This window comes from Eptesicus fuscus, chromosome 13, assembly GCF_027574615.1.
Source record: "Eptesicus fuscus isolate TK198812 chromosome 13, DD_ASM_mEF_20220401, whole genome shotgun sequence".
NCBI classification, from domain to species: domain Eukaryota; kingdom Metazoa; phylum Chordata; class Mammalia; order Chiroptera; family Vespertilionidae; genus Eptesicus; species Eptesicus fuscus.
In genome coordinates this window covers 84,087,449-84,099,873 of record NC_072485.1, presented here as the reverse complement: position 1 = coordinate 84,099,873, position 12,425 = coordinate 84,087,449, and the positions used below count along the sequence as shown (strand labels likewise).

The 12,425-nt window shown below is 67.2% G+C and overlaps 1 protein-coding gene and 1 pseudogene across 4 annotated transcripts in view; one reads left to right on the top strand and one right to left on the bottom strand.

The window, feature by feature from the left end:
* The window catches only part of KCNQ1 (potassium voltage-gated channel subfamily Q member 1), a 231,060-nt gene that overhangs the window by 6,036 nt on the left and 212,599 nt on the right, over window positions 1-12,425 (top strand). The gene's annotated exons all lie outside the window — the stretch shown is intronic.
* On the bottom strand, window positions 7,938-8,365 carry LOC103303258 (ubiquitin-conjugating enzyme E2 L3-like; annotated as a pseudogene).

Below are 12,425 nucleotides of genomic sequence, written 5' to 3'. Positions count from 1 at the left end.
GGCAGGGGGTGTGGGCAGAGGGCTGCCGGGTAGTGCTGCGTGCCCCCGACCAGAGGCCCCCCAGGGCGAGGGGCCCCCAGACACCCCGTGGGTCGGCGCCCGGGGACGCGGGCCCCGGCGGTGCCTGGGGAGGAAGAGGGCCGGCCCGCCCCAGAGGAAGTCCCCGCTTGCCCTTGTGTTTTCTTCCTGGTTCCGATTGTTCGGCTCTCGGAAGTTCGCTCAGCAGACGCTGCCTTCGCCCAGCCTCCCAGGATCTGGCGAGCAGGGTGGCTTCCCTGGGGGGTGGGGGGAGCGGGAAGGGATGCCCCGAGGCGGCTGTGTGACCCGGGCCCGTGTCTCTGCCCCCTGAGCCTCTGGAGCAGCTTGGAGAGCCCGGGCGGCTGAGAGGAGGGGGGTGCAGGAGGGTCCCAGGATGAGGACCCGGGCGAGGCTCTCAGGCTGGCGCGGTGCCACCCGCCCTGCCCTCCGCCCCTGCCGGGCCCAAGGACTTTCCGGCGGCTTCGGCGGCACCTTCATGGTGTTAATCATTGACGGGCTGGAAGCCCGCCCGCCTTTCCCAGAGTGAAGGCCAGCAGACGGGCCATGTGCCCCACGCGGTGGCTCCTGGTGCCCACCTGGCTGGAGGCTCCTGCCACTCTCGGACCCTGCAGGAGGGGGCAGGGGGCAGTGAGGGCGCGGAGGGCGAGGGCCGTGGTCCGAGGATGGGCTGTCTTTCCCCACTGTCCCGGGCCCGACCTCCACGGGCCTCCTGATCACGGGGACGCTGACCTCGGGGGCACTGTTGCGGAGGGGGAGACTGAGTCACGGGGCGGGCGGGCGCACCAAGGATCCGACGGCCACGACGTGGCCGAGGCCCAGCACAGACGGCTCACCACCCGAAGGGGCTTCTCTGTGACGCGATGCCGGGAGCATGACGGGCTGAGGAGGGGGCGCCCTCGCAGCACCGATGTCGGCGGCGTGTGGGCAGGCCCCGCCCTCTCCCGGCTGCATGGTCCCCCTGTGCCGCGGCGCCGCGTGCATGTGGGCGCCCTGCTCACGGGGTCGGGTTCCAGGGCTCAGCTCCTGTGAGCACACTCTCCAGCGTGAGGCCGCGGCCACTGCAGAGCAGAAGGTCTCGTCTGGGTGGGCGTGTAGGTGGGTGGACAGACAGACAGATGGAGAGGTGATGGGTAGATGCACGGGTGGGTGGGGCGGATGGACAGGAGGAAGGAAGGATGGACAGGTGGGTGGGTGGAGGGATGGCCAGGTGCACGGAGCATCGGACGGCTGCACGCCATCCCAGCCCCCCGGGCACACTGACCTCAGAGGGGGCTCTGGAGAGGGTCGCTGCGGCTCTGGCCAGCCTTGCCCCCGGCTGGCTGGGGGCGTCGCTGTCCCGTGTTTCGTCCTGTGGTCTGTCCCGTGGTCTGTCCCGTGGTCCGTCCCGTGGTCTGTCCCGGCGACGGAACTTTTCTGTGTGTCCGGGGCCAGCGAGCCGACGCCGAGACTTAGAAGGCGAGGCTCCTCCGTTCCAGGGGCCGCCCTGCGCCTTTCCGAGGGCGGGGGAGCCGCCGACCTGGGCCCGGATCCGTGGCGGGTGGCCGCCGTACGTCCCCGAGGCCAGCGTCACGGCACGAGGTGCAGGCCCTCTGGCCCCGCGGGTGGACGGCCAGTGTGGCCAGTGTTGGGGCCTCGGTCTCTGCCCTCCTCAGACTCACAACTCCCTCCTCCCTCCGACCCATCTGGTCCTGAGCCTCCCTCCTGCCCGGGCTCCCAGCAAAGGCCTCGGGGTCCAGAAGGCGCTGAGCGGGGCCTGGTGGGAGCTGTGAGGGGCGGTTCTGATCGGCGGCAGGGGTCCAGCCCTCGGGACCCGCCATTACCGAGCGGCGGGCCAGCGCTCACGTGCACGGGGTCCTTTCTACGCTCCCCGTCCGCCTCCAGGTCCTTGGGCGCAGGGCGAGCAGGAGGGGTGCGCTCGGGCCTTGTGGGGCTCGGGACCCGCGGGGTGGGGCTCCTTGGTGAGCCCCTGAGGGTCAAGCAGCTGGGAAGCCGGGCCCAGGGCGAGGGGCTGGAGGGGACCGGCCCCCGCGGAGGCCGGGGGGGATGGACAGATGGATGGACAGCGGACAGAGGGCGGCTGTTTCAGGCGCAGGAGCCGGACCCGTCCCAGCCGCAGATGGCAGGGGGGCTCAGCGGGGCCCTGCAGCCCAGCCAGGAGGCCAGGTTTCCGCCGAGGCACCAAACAGCTACTGAGCGTCTTAGGGCCGGGGTCCCGACCTGGTTTGAGCCTCTGGAGCTGCTGGGTGGGGGTGGGCGAGCGGCTATGGGGGGCCTTTTGGGGCCGGGTGAGTGGCTATGGGGGCCTTTTGGGGCCGGGTGAGTGGCTATGGGGGCCTTTTGGGGCCGGGGGAGCGGGTTGGGTCCAGGAGGCCCCGGCGTGTGTGTGGTGAGTGGGGACCCCGACATGTCGCCCTGCCAGGCTGTCCCCGAGCTGCTGGGCACCCTGGGGAGACCGGCTGGCCTCCCTGGGTCTCTGGGGAGGCCCACCCCTACCTCGCTGGGCGGGGACACACCGGGACATGGGGACATGGGCCCTGAAGGCCCCACAGCCCGGGACGGGGCTGATTCCTGCCCGAGTCTCCCCGGATCAGAGGCCGCTCAAGGTCCCTGCGTGAGCTCCGAGGAGGTGAGCACCTCCAGGCCCCTCCTGGGCAGCGCTGGAATGTTCTGGCTGCCCTTGGCCCGGGGGATGGGCGGCTGGGGGCTCTGCGGCCTGGCTGGCTGGTCCCCGGGCAGGCCCCGCCTCCTGCACTCTTATCACGTCCTCCTCGCTGCCAAGCTCCGGCCACCTCCAAGTCACGCTGCCCAGGGGCATCCGGGCCCTTCCGCCCCCCCAGACGGCCTTGGGGTGCGGTCATCTGGGGACTCGCGCTCAGGGAGCTCCCAGAGAGGCAGAGCCGAGCTCTGAACCCCGCCTCTCGCTCCCGGAGACCCCACTTTCGGCAGGACCTTTCCTGGCTGCGTCTCGGCCCCGGTGCGCAGTGGCTGCTGGGGGTGCTGTGTCCCACGTCAGCAGGCCCCGTCCGTCCGTCCGTCCGTCCGTCCGGCGGTGATTGTCCCGCAGCCCCCAGTGGCCTGGCCTGCGCGTCTCGCACGATCTGTTTTCCACGGGGCCTTGTCCTGGCCACTTTGAATAAACCAAACCCAGCACGGCCCCCGGACCTCCCGGGTGATTTGCAGGGTAATTCCGGGGAAGGGGGGGGGGCGGGGGGTGCTGGCGGCCCTGATGTGGGTTCTGTGTGGCCGTTTTTAAACTTTTGCCTAATATGAACTTTCTACTTTAAAAACGTTGGCTGTTTAAAGACGGTAGACGGTTGTTTTTATAACACAAGTGATGAGATGACCCCAAGCCATGCCCCCGCCCCCTGGGGGGTCATCGGGCGGCTTGTCCCGAGGGGGCCGAACAGAGTGTCTGGCAGGAGGGCCCCTTGTCTCCAGACGGGGCCCCGAAAGGCCTGGCTCACCCCCGACACCAGGCTCACAGCTGGCCCCGTGGCCCCCACCTACGTGACGGAGGCCCAGGGCCCTCCCCGAGGCTTCGGGGGCGATACCGCAACGGCCCTCCGCCCACGCCTGCTCCACGGCCAGGCCCGTCGGGGTCTGATGGGAGGGAGTCAGCCGCCAGGGCCGCGGCAGCTCACGAAGCAGGTCAGGCGGAGGACGCGGCACTCGCCCACCCCGTGCCTGCTCACACCGTGGGCCCGGGCAGGCCGTGTCCTCGGGGCCATGGGCTGGGGCTGGGGGGCTGCTCAGGGCTCTGTGCCTGCCCGTGGTCCCTCCCAGACCCAGGCAGGGCCTCTCCCTTTGGCTCATGTCCCCAGGGTGGCACCTCTGAGCCCCAGGCTACTGTCTGGGCAAGTCCAGGCCCGGCTGCCTGGGGTGGGTGGGCGGGGCAGAGGGGCAGGGGGGCGGGGCAGAGGGGCTCCTCCGGAGGGTCCTGCCCGGAGGCCTGTGGCAGGCTGGGGAGGGATGGCCTCGGGCGCTCTCTCCATGGCCTCCCGATGGACCGGGCGGGCGAGACCGGCACGCACCCTGGCTAGGCTCGCCTGCAGCCCAGGGCTCACTGTGTGGGTGGGGACAGCGTGCCCTGAGCCTGCGCAGCCGGGGGGAGCGGGGTGGTGAGGGGATGGCCCGACGGCTCACCACGGTGCCTCTGAGAGCCGGGAAGGGCATCGCCGGCCCGGCTGGCAGTGGCAGGCGCTGAGCCTCGCCGGGTGGCTCTGGCTTTGGACAGTCCTGGTGCCACCTGCCTGGCTGGTAATTTGACCTGTTTCCCCAGGAGCGGAGAACGCTGGTGCCCCGGCCCCGGGGGGGGGGGGGAGGTGTGTGTGCCCCAGGCTGGGTGAGGGCACTCCCTCCTGTCCCGGCCGAGGGCAGCCGTCGCAGGCCACCCAGGCGAGCGGGAACCACCAGCACCTCCCGAGGCCTCTGTCCACGACGTGTCGCCCACAGGCTGGGCCGTGCCCTCCCGCTGAGGAGACTGGGACACGTTCTGGCCTCGCTGCCCGTCCGAGCGCTGGGGACACCGAGGCCTCGACCAGAGACGGGGCCTTCCGGGGGGCGGGGGGGGCGGGTGGCGCCTGGGCCAGCTTCCACCCTGGACAGGGTGCTGGTGGCGCAAACACCCTGGGCCCGACCCCACCTCCGTGCCCTGCAGACCCTCCCGGGCGAGGGGCTGGCGGGGCTCCCTCAGCTGGTGGGGCTGGGCCGTCCCCCGCCCGGCCAGGCGCCCACAGGGCCAGGACGACCTGGGAGCTGCCCCTCCCCCTGTGGGAGGCCCCTGGGGTGCGGCCCGGGACTTGATCGCGTTTCCTTGACGACCGCGACGCCCTGTCTTTCACCGGCACCTGCCCTGCGACCTCCTCTCTGTCTGCGGGGAAGGGGGCTGTTCGCTGACCGGGGACTCGGGGAGCTTCCGGTCACTTCCTTCCGGACGGGACCCTGTCTCCCCCCCGCCCCCCCCCCCCGGCCGCCCCCTCCCCCTCCCCCTCCCCCCCCCCCCCCCCCCGCCCCCTCCGTGGTCGGAGAGAGGCTTTCCCTTTCCTGGCGGGGATGTTCCACTTGCTCTTGGGGGGGGGGGGGCTGTGGCTCCCGGAATGTCTGGGGACCCTCCGCCGAACCGGGCACACGCGTCTCCGTTTTCCTCGAGAAGTTGTGTCGTTTGTTTTTTTCGTTTAGGCCCAGGCGGCCTGGGGTTCACTTCTGTGTGGGGCCTGAGCACGGGGCTCCCCAACTTCCAGCTCCACGTGCTGGAAGGGCTGTCCCTGCCCCGCCCCCAGCGCCCCGCCCACCCGGCGCCCCGCCCCTCATATGCCACGCCCCCATGCCCTTCCGTGACCCCGCCCCCTCCGATGCCCCGCCCCTCCAGTGCCCGCCCCCAGTGTCCACCCTCTGTCCGGACTCCTGGCCGGGACCTGACAGGGAGTCCTCCTCCCCGGGAGGCGGGTGCCGGTCCCACTGCCTTGGAGCCGAGTGACCTTCGATGGTCGCTCACCGGCGCTGGACCCTCGGTGGCCTCCCGGCGTCTGTGAGCCGCCGCTGCCATCGAGCCGCGGGGTTTCGTTTGGACACCTGGTTGGATCCTTGGGTGCCCACCCCGGGTGGTTGTGGTCCTGGGGCTGCCGGCCAGCACCGCCCTGGGGGCCCCTGGCCCCTCCTGCCTGCCCCTTCCCATCCCCCAGCCCTGGCCCTGGAGGAAGCCCTCCCACGGCCCGCTCCCTGCCCACCTTGACCCGTCACACGGCCCGGCTCCGTCAGGACCAAGCTCCCCCCTGCCTGGTGCGCGCCCACCACTCCTGTCGCCGGAGCCGCCGCTGGCCCCGCGGGAGGCGGCACAGAGCCTCAGCCCCGGGTGCCACCTGTGCCGGGCGGAGCCACACTGGTCCCCACGGCTGCAGGCAGGGCCAGGGGGTGCCCAGCACAGCCCCCGGAGGGGCTGCCCCTGAGGATGGCGGAGGTCTCCTCTCTCCTCCGTCCTCACTGCCCTCCCCCCCACCCCTCCCCCTCTCCCCTCCCTCCCCCCCCACGGGCGAGCGGCCAGCTTCACCTTGTGAGCACAGTGCTGACGTGAACACCTCGCCGAGATACACTGAACACTGCCGCCCGCCGGCCCGCGTGGCCCAGGGGTGAGCGTTGAGAAATAGCACCCAGGAACCAGGAGGTCAGGGCTCCATTCCCGGTCGGGACACAGGCCCGGGTTGCGGGCTCCATCCCCCGTGTGGGGCGTGCAGGGGGCAGCCGATCCGTGATTCTCTCTCCTCACTGATGTCTCTCTCTCTCCCCTCCCTCTCCCTTCCTCTCTGAGATCAATAAAAACATATTTTAAAAAGTAAGAAAAAACTGCCGACCGGCATGTGCGCCAGCAGAGGTGGGACAGGAGCGAATCCAAGAGCAGAGACGTGGTGGGAGCGGTCTAGGCCCGTGGTCGGCAAACTCATTAGTCAGCAGAGCCAAATATCAACAGGACAACGATTGAAATTTCTCTTTAGAGCCGAATTTTTAAACTTAAACTTCTTCTAACGCCACTTCTTCAACATAGACTCGCCCAGGCCGTGGTATTTTGTGGAAGAGCCACACTCAAGGGGCCAAAGAGCCGCATGTGGCTCACGAGCCGCCGTTTGCCGACCACGGCTCTAGATCGTGAACTCAAGGCCCGCCTGCCCTCGGACCACCTGCGTGTCTGTGGGGGACGGGGCACCCCTGGTTGGAGGCGGCTGCCGTCCGTGGGCTCAGAGCCTCCCACGGGGCCGGTTCCCGACGAGGGAAGGGCCCTTTCGGGGGGCAGCACCCGCAGCTCCTGCCTGGCCCGGGCGGGCAGCGTCCCCCTCTCCGGGAACGGGCAGACCCACGCCAGGGAGCCCGCGGCTGCCCCCGGCCGCCGTGTTCTGGCCAGACACAGGCCCGCGTCCGATCGCGGAGGAGCAGATAAGGCCACGCCGAAGGACACGGGGCAGCGCGCCGAGCGCTTCGAAATGTCAAGGTCAGCAGTTCAGGCGCAGGGGCCGCGAGCCGGGGGCGCCGTGGGGAGCCGGTTCCGTCGCCGTCACGGGGAAGGCGTGCTGGCGGGACCGGGCGGGTGCTGGGGCCAGTGTCGGTGCGGAGCGTCCGGCGCGGACACGTCCGAGCCCCGTGCCTGTCAGACGCCCTTGTCCCGAGGAGCACCCTCGGCCGCATGGGGCCGCGAGCAGGCAGGCTGTGTCCCGCCGGGCCCCGGAGGCCCGGAAAGCCCGCCGAGGGGACAGGGTGCTGACGCAGGAAGCGGGGCCTCTGGTGAGTCTGGGCAAAGGGCGGGAGTTCCTGCAGCTGCTCCGAGCGCCCGAGATTCAACCGCACGAAGGAGAAGTGACCGCCGCTCTGGCTTCCTGTCCCACCGCGTGGGCGGTGCCCTCCCCGCCGCCCCCCACCCCCTGCCTCTGCGGTCGCTGCTCACGGCCCCTGTCCCGCCGCCACGGGGACATGCGGCCAGGAGGTGCGTCGTTCTGACAATGAATCTCGGACAAGCTGAGCGGAGACCTTTCCGACGTCCTGCAGACAATGAAACGACTCCACCCCCACCCGGGAGTGCCTGCCGCCCGTGCCTTCCTGTGTGCACGCATGTATGTGTGCCTGTGTGCGTGACTGCACACATGTATGTATGAGCGCACACATGTGTGTGCGTGTTTGTGTGCGCACCCATGTGTGTTTTTTTGTTTGTTTGTTTTTTAGAACATCTTACATTTTTAATCCTTTCTTTACAGGTCACCTAAGACCACTTTTGATTAAGAAAACTGTAGAATTAGTAACAGCCACAAGCAAACGCCAGGCGGTGGCCCGTGTCAGTTTCCCACAGTCCTGTTTGCGGGGTGTCTGCGCTGCTCGGCGTCTCTGCTCACACCTGCTGGAATCAGTCGTGGCGGGTTTTAGTCCACAGGTCGCTTTTCCCCGTATTTCTTTGTAAACGCTTCGGCGTTCTTACAGAATTTTTTACGGTCCTTAGAGCATTCCTCAGCGAGCTCAGCCCGAAGCGGGTGCTCAGGGCCATGAGAGACTGGGTCACTGGGTCGGTTTTCGTTGCTGGCTTCCGGCTTTCAGCACTAATTACCGGCAGACAGACCCGTCCCTTTTCATGGATGTTGGGGTGACAGATCTTTGCTTGAAATGCGATGGGCGGTGGGTTGAATGGGTGTTCTGCTGGAGAGTTGATTCCGATTCTGAAGGCCCCCTTGTCGTGGGGAGGGTTGTCAGGAACAACGAGCCCTTGTCAAGTCAATAAATTGTTACAGGAGTTTTTCATCCCACGTTTGCGGATTTCTTCAAGCTCCTTCATCAGCCTCCTGCTGGCCGCCATCCTGGGTCTGGTGCCGCGGCGTTCCCATTGCCACGTGTGTTTTGGGCACGTGTGTGTGGAAGCACCTGGTGCCGTCACGGTGAGCGGCGGGCCCACAGCTGGACCCCCCCCGGCCACGGGCCTACCCGGCTTGAGCCTCCGTCTCCCCGCTGTGCAGCGGGAACGACCTGGGTCCTGGCCGTGTGCTCGCAGGGCTCCCGGGGCCGCGGGGGAGCACGTGACAGCGCAGCGCGCTCCGCGGTGAGCAGTGTCGCCCGTGTGCACCTGCACGTGTGACCCGGGGGGGGGGGCGGTAAAACCGAGATGACCACGTCCGTCCCTTTTCATCCTGTGACGTAGGAGGACGTCGCCCGCGTCCATCCCCCCCCACGGGGGTCTCGGCGGCCGCCTGGCGCTCCCACCGCTTCTCGAACCGGACGCAGGGCCGTCTCCCTCCCGTGGGCCCGGGTCGTCGCCTACGCGACCGTGTAAAGAACACGGCGCCGGATCCGGGGACACCTTTGTGCCGGAACCCGCATCATTTCCCTGCGCCTGGCGTGCGAGAAGACGGGCAGGTCGCAGGTTCCCGCGGGTCTACAGCGCGGGCACCTCCTCCCCGAAGCCTTCCCGCCCTTCCCCCGCGCCCCTGGCCGGCCTCGCTCTTTTCACGCTCTCCGAGGCCGGGGTTGTCACGGAGCAGCTGCCGTTTGGGTAAAAACAGCATCCGGTTGTTGGCGCGAAGCCGGGCGGACGCCTGCATGCCTGCGGCCCCCGTGCTTCACCCGCCTTCCCCGCTGCCCGCCGCCCCGTGGGCCTCGGGAACCACCCGTCAGTGAGGCAGGATCGCCGCGGAGACGTTTGAGCGTGCGGAGGGACGTGCACCAGCGACCAGTGGGCGCCGCGGTGCTGAGGGCCCCGTGGGGAGGCGGTGGTCAGGGGCAGCCTCCTGCCCGGAGCAGAGACCTGAAGGAAGGGCATCTGGCCAGAGGAGGCAGCATGTGCAAAGGCCCTGGGGTAGGGCTGTGCTTGGCACATGTGAGGCGGAGCAAGGGGCTGGGGGAGGCGGAGGGGTGAGGGCCATGACTCTGAGCACTGGGGCACCGAGCGGCTCGAGTGAGGAGTGCTGGGATCTGCCTTTTGCTTTCTGTGCTTTTTAAAAAAATTCTCCACCCAAGGACGTGCTGAGAGAGAGAGAGAGAGAGAGAGAGAGAGAGAGAGAGAGAGAGAAACATCGATGTGAGAAATATCGACCGGTTGTCCTCCATATGTGGCCTGACCGGGGATCGAACCCACAACCTTTCGGGGAATAGGATGACGTACATCCACTGGCTGGGATGTACGTCTCATTAATTTTGTATTTTATTTTATTTTATTTTATTTTATTTTATTTTATTTTATTTTATTTTATTTTCCAGGTGTCTGTTGCCTTTAGTTAACATCTAAATAGATAACAGATACTTCTATCATTGTGATATGGAAATGCCTATGAACAAAATAGGTACATTTTTTGGCAAATGCCCAGGGAAGCATGGTCAAGGTCAGCCAGGTTTTAGCAGCAGCATCTCTGCCGCCTACACTCTCTGAAAAGCAATGGAAACAATACCATCGGGTGAGGATTGACGAAATAAATAAATGAGTGAGTGAACGAATGAACGTGGACGCCCTGGCCGGTGTGCCCAGTGGTTAGAGCACCCGCCAAGCCGGTCTCCGACTCCAGCTCAGCCCGCCGCTCAGCCTCGCCCTGTCTGCCGGGTGACGTCTGGCGGGGGGGGGGGGGTGGACGGGGAGCGTGGCTCTCACCACGGACGCGTCTGTCCGGCCCGGCGTGCACCCCGCGGAGCTGCCGACTCCCCCGAGACACCGCGTTCCCGGCCAGAGCGCGTGCGCCTGCCCTGTTGGTCTGGGGTGTCCTTCGGCTCCTGTCCCCACGCCCCGGGTGTCGCCTTCCCTCGGTCTCCGCGCGGCCACGGCGTCGGCCCGAGCACAGCCACGCTCGCTTGTTAGACGCCGGCACCTGAGGGCTTTATTGCTTGTGGTTTGGGGTCTGGAAGCACCGGGCGTTTTGGAAACTCGGCTGAGATGTCCCCCGAGGACTGCCACTCCCTGCGTCCCGCCCGCCCGCCGCGGCGCCCCGCCCACCCCCACGTACACGGACTCTGCAGTCCGCTGTCCCGTCCTGCTGGCCTCTGCACAGAGGAGCGAATGTTCGTGTATGTTCCATCACTTCCTTTCTTTTTTTTTTTTTTTAATATATTGATTTTTACAGAGAGGAAGGGAGAGGGATAGAGAGTTAGAAACATCGATGAGAGAGAAACATCGATCAGCAGCCTCCTGCACACCCACCACCGGGGATGTGCCCGCAACCAACGGTACATGCCCTTGACCGGAATCGAACCTGGGACCCTTCAGTCCGCAGGCCTGACGCTCTATCCACTGAGCCAAACCGGTTAGGGCCATCGCTTTCTTTTATAAAATATGTTTATGTTGATTTCAGAGAGGAAGGGAGAGGGAGAGGGAGAGAGAGACATCCATGATGAGAGAGCGTCACGGATCGGCTGCCTCCTGCACGCCTCACACTGGGGATCGAGCCCGCACCCCGGGCCTGTGCCCTGACCTCTGGGAATCGGACTGTGACCTCCTGGTTCCTAGGTCGACGCTCAGCCCCTGAGCCCCACCAGCCGGGCCCACCTGCATTGTCAATGGCCCTTTTTATTTTCTTCATTTTTAATTTTAAGTCTTTTTTTCCCAATCAATCGCCCTTTTGACAAGAAGGGAAGCGTGAAATTGCTAATTGTGGTGAAACACACAACATAGAACTGACCCCCGTAGCCACCGCCACGGGCACGGCTCAGGCGTGAAGCACGTTCGCGTTGCGCCGCCGTCACCACCACCGTCTCCAGAACTTTCCTTCGTCCCAGACTGACGTTCCGGCCCCCTTACCTGCCCCCAGCCCGGCCCCACCGTGCCTCCCATCTGTGGTTCTGACGACGCCACGGTCCCCGTGGGAGCAGAAGCCTTGGCTGGCGTGTTTCCCTCGGGCGAGTCCGCCTGTGGCAGGTGTCAGAGCGACGCCCAGGCCTCCGTGACACGCGTGTTGTCCCCTCGCCGAGGCCGCTGAGCACGGGCCACCGTTCCTCCCGGCCCTGCCTGCCGCGCTGCGGCTCCGTTCCCCGAAGTGGGATTGCTGGGCCGTGTGGGCGCTTTCTCTTTAAGTCTTTGGAGGGCGTGCCGCCCCAGTTTTACCGTAGCTTCGCCGTCTCCCCTTCCCCCGACGCCCAGGCTTCCCATGGCCCCACTCTCTGTTGCTGCGGACAGAGCCACCCGGCGGGCGACGGCCCCTCGCCGCGGCCTGGGTCGCGTCTCCCTGGTGATCGGTGACGCGGGGCCTCGTCACCGGCTGCGGGCCCTTCGCCGCGCGCCTCCTTCCGAGACACGTGGATCCGAGTCCGGTGCCGGGGAGGGTCAGCGTTACGGCGCTCTGATTGGCCGACAAGATGGAAAGATAGCAAAGCGCACACGGGGGACGTGGCCTCGTGGCGGGTCCCTGGCGAGTTAACGGGTCCCCCCCCCATGTGCCCCGTGTGGCGAGAACACCCCCTTCTGTTCTCTCAGCAGCCGCTCCCTGCGCGTCCCGCTCGCCACACCGGTTGTGAACTTCCAGCTGTAAACGGTGTTACCACCGTCCTCGCCGCCGGACCGGTCACTCCCAGGCCTGTTCCCGTCTCTGCTCCCAGGACCCCTGGCCCCGACCCCGACCCCGACCCCGACCGGGGGCTCCCTTGCCCTGCTGAGGGGCCAGGCCTGGACGGCGGGCCGCGTACGTGGGGAGCTGAGCGACCAGGCGGGGTCTGCGGCGGGGCAGGTGCGGCCAGCCAGGGTCCCGGGGGGCTGCTCGAGGATGTCTGTGTTCTGGGGCGGCCGGAAGTGGCCGGTCCGAGGACAGGACAGCGGGAGGCATGGCTCCTGCCGGCGGGGGAGGTGTCAGGGTTCCCGGCCCCAAGGCCTGGCCCGTCCTCGGCCGGCTCCCCTTTCCTCTGCTTTGCTTCCTCCTGGCTGCGGCTCCCTGGCCCCGGGCCAGGAG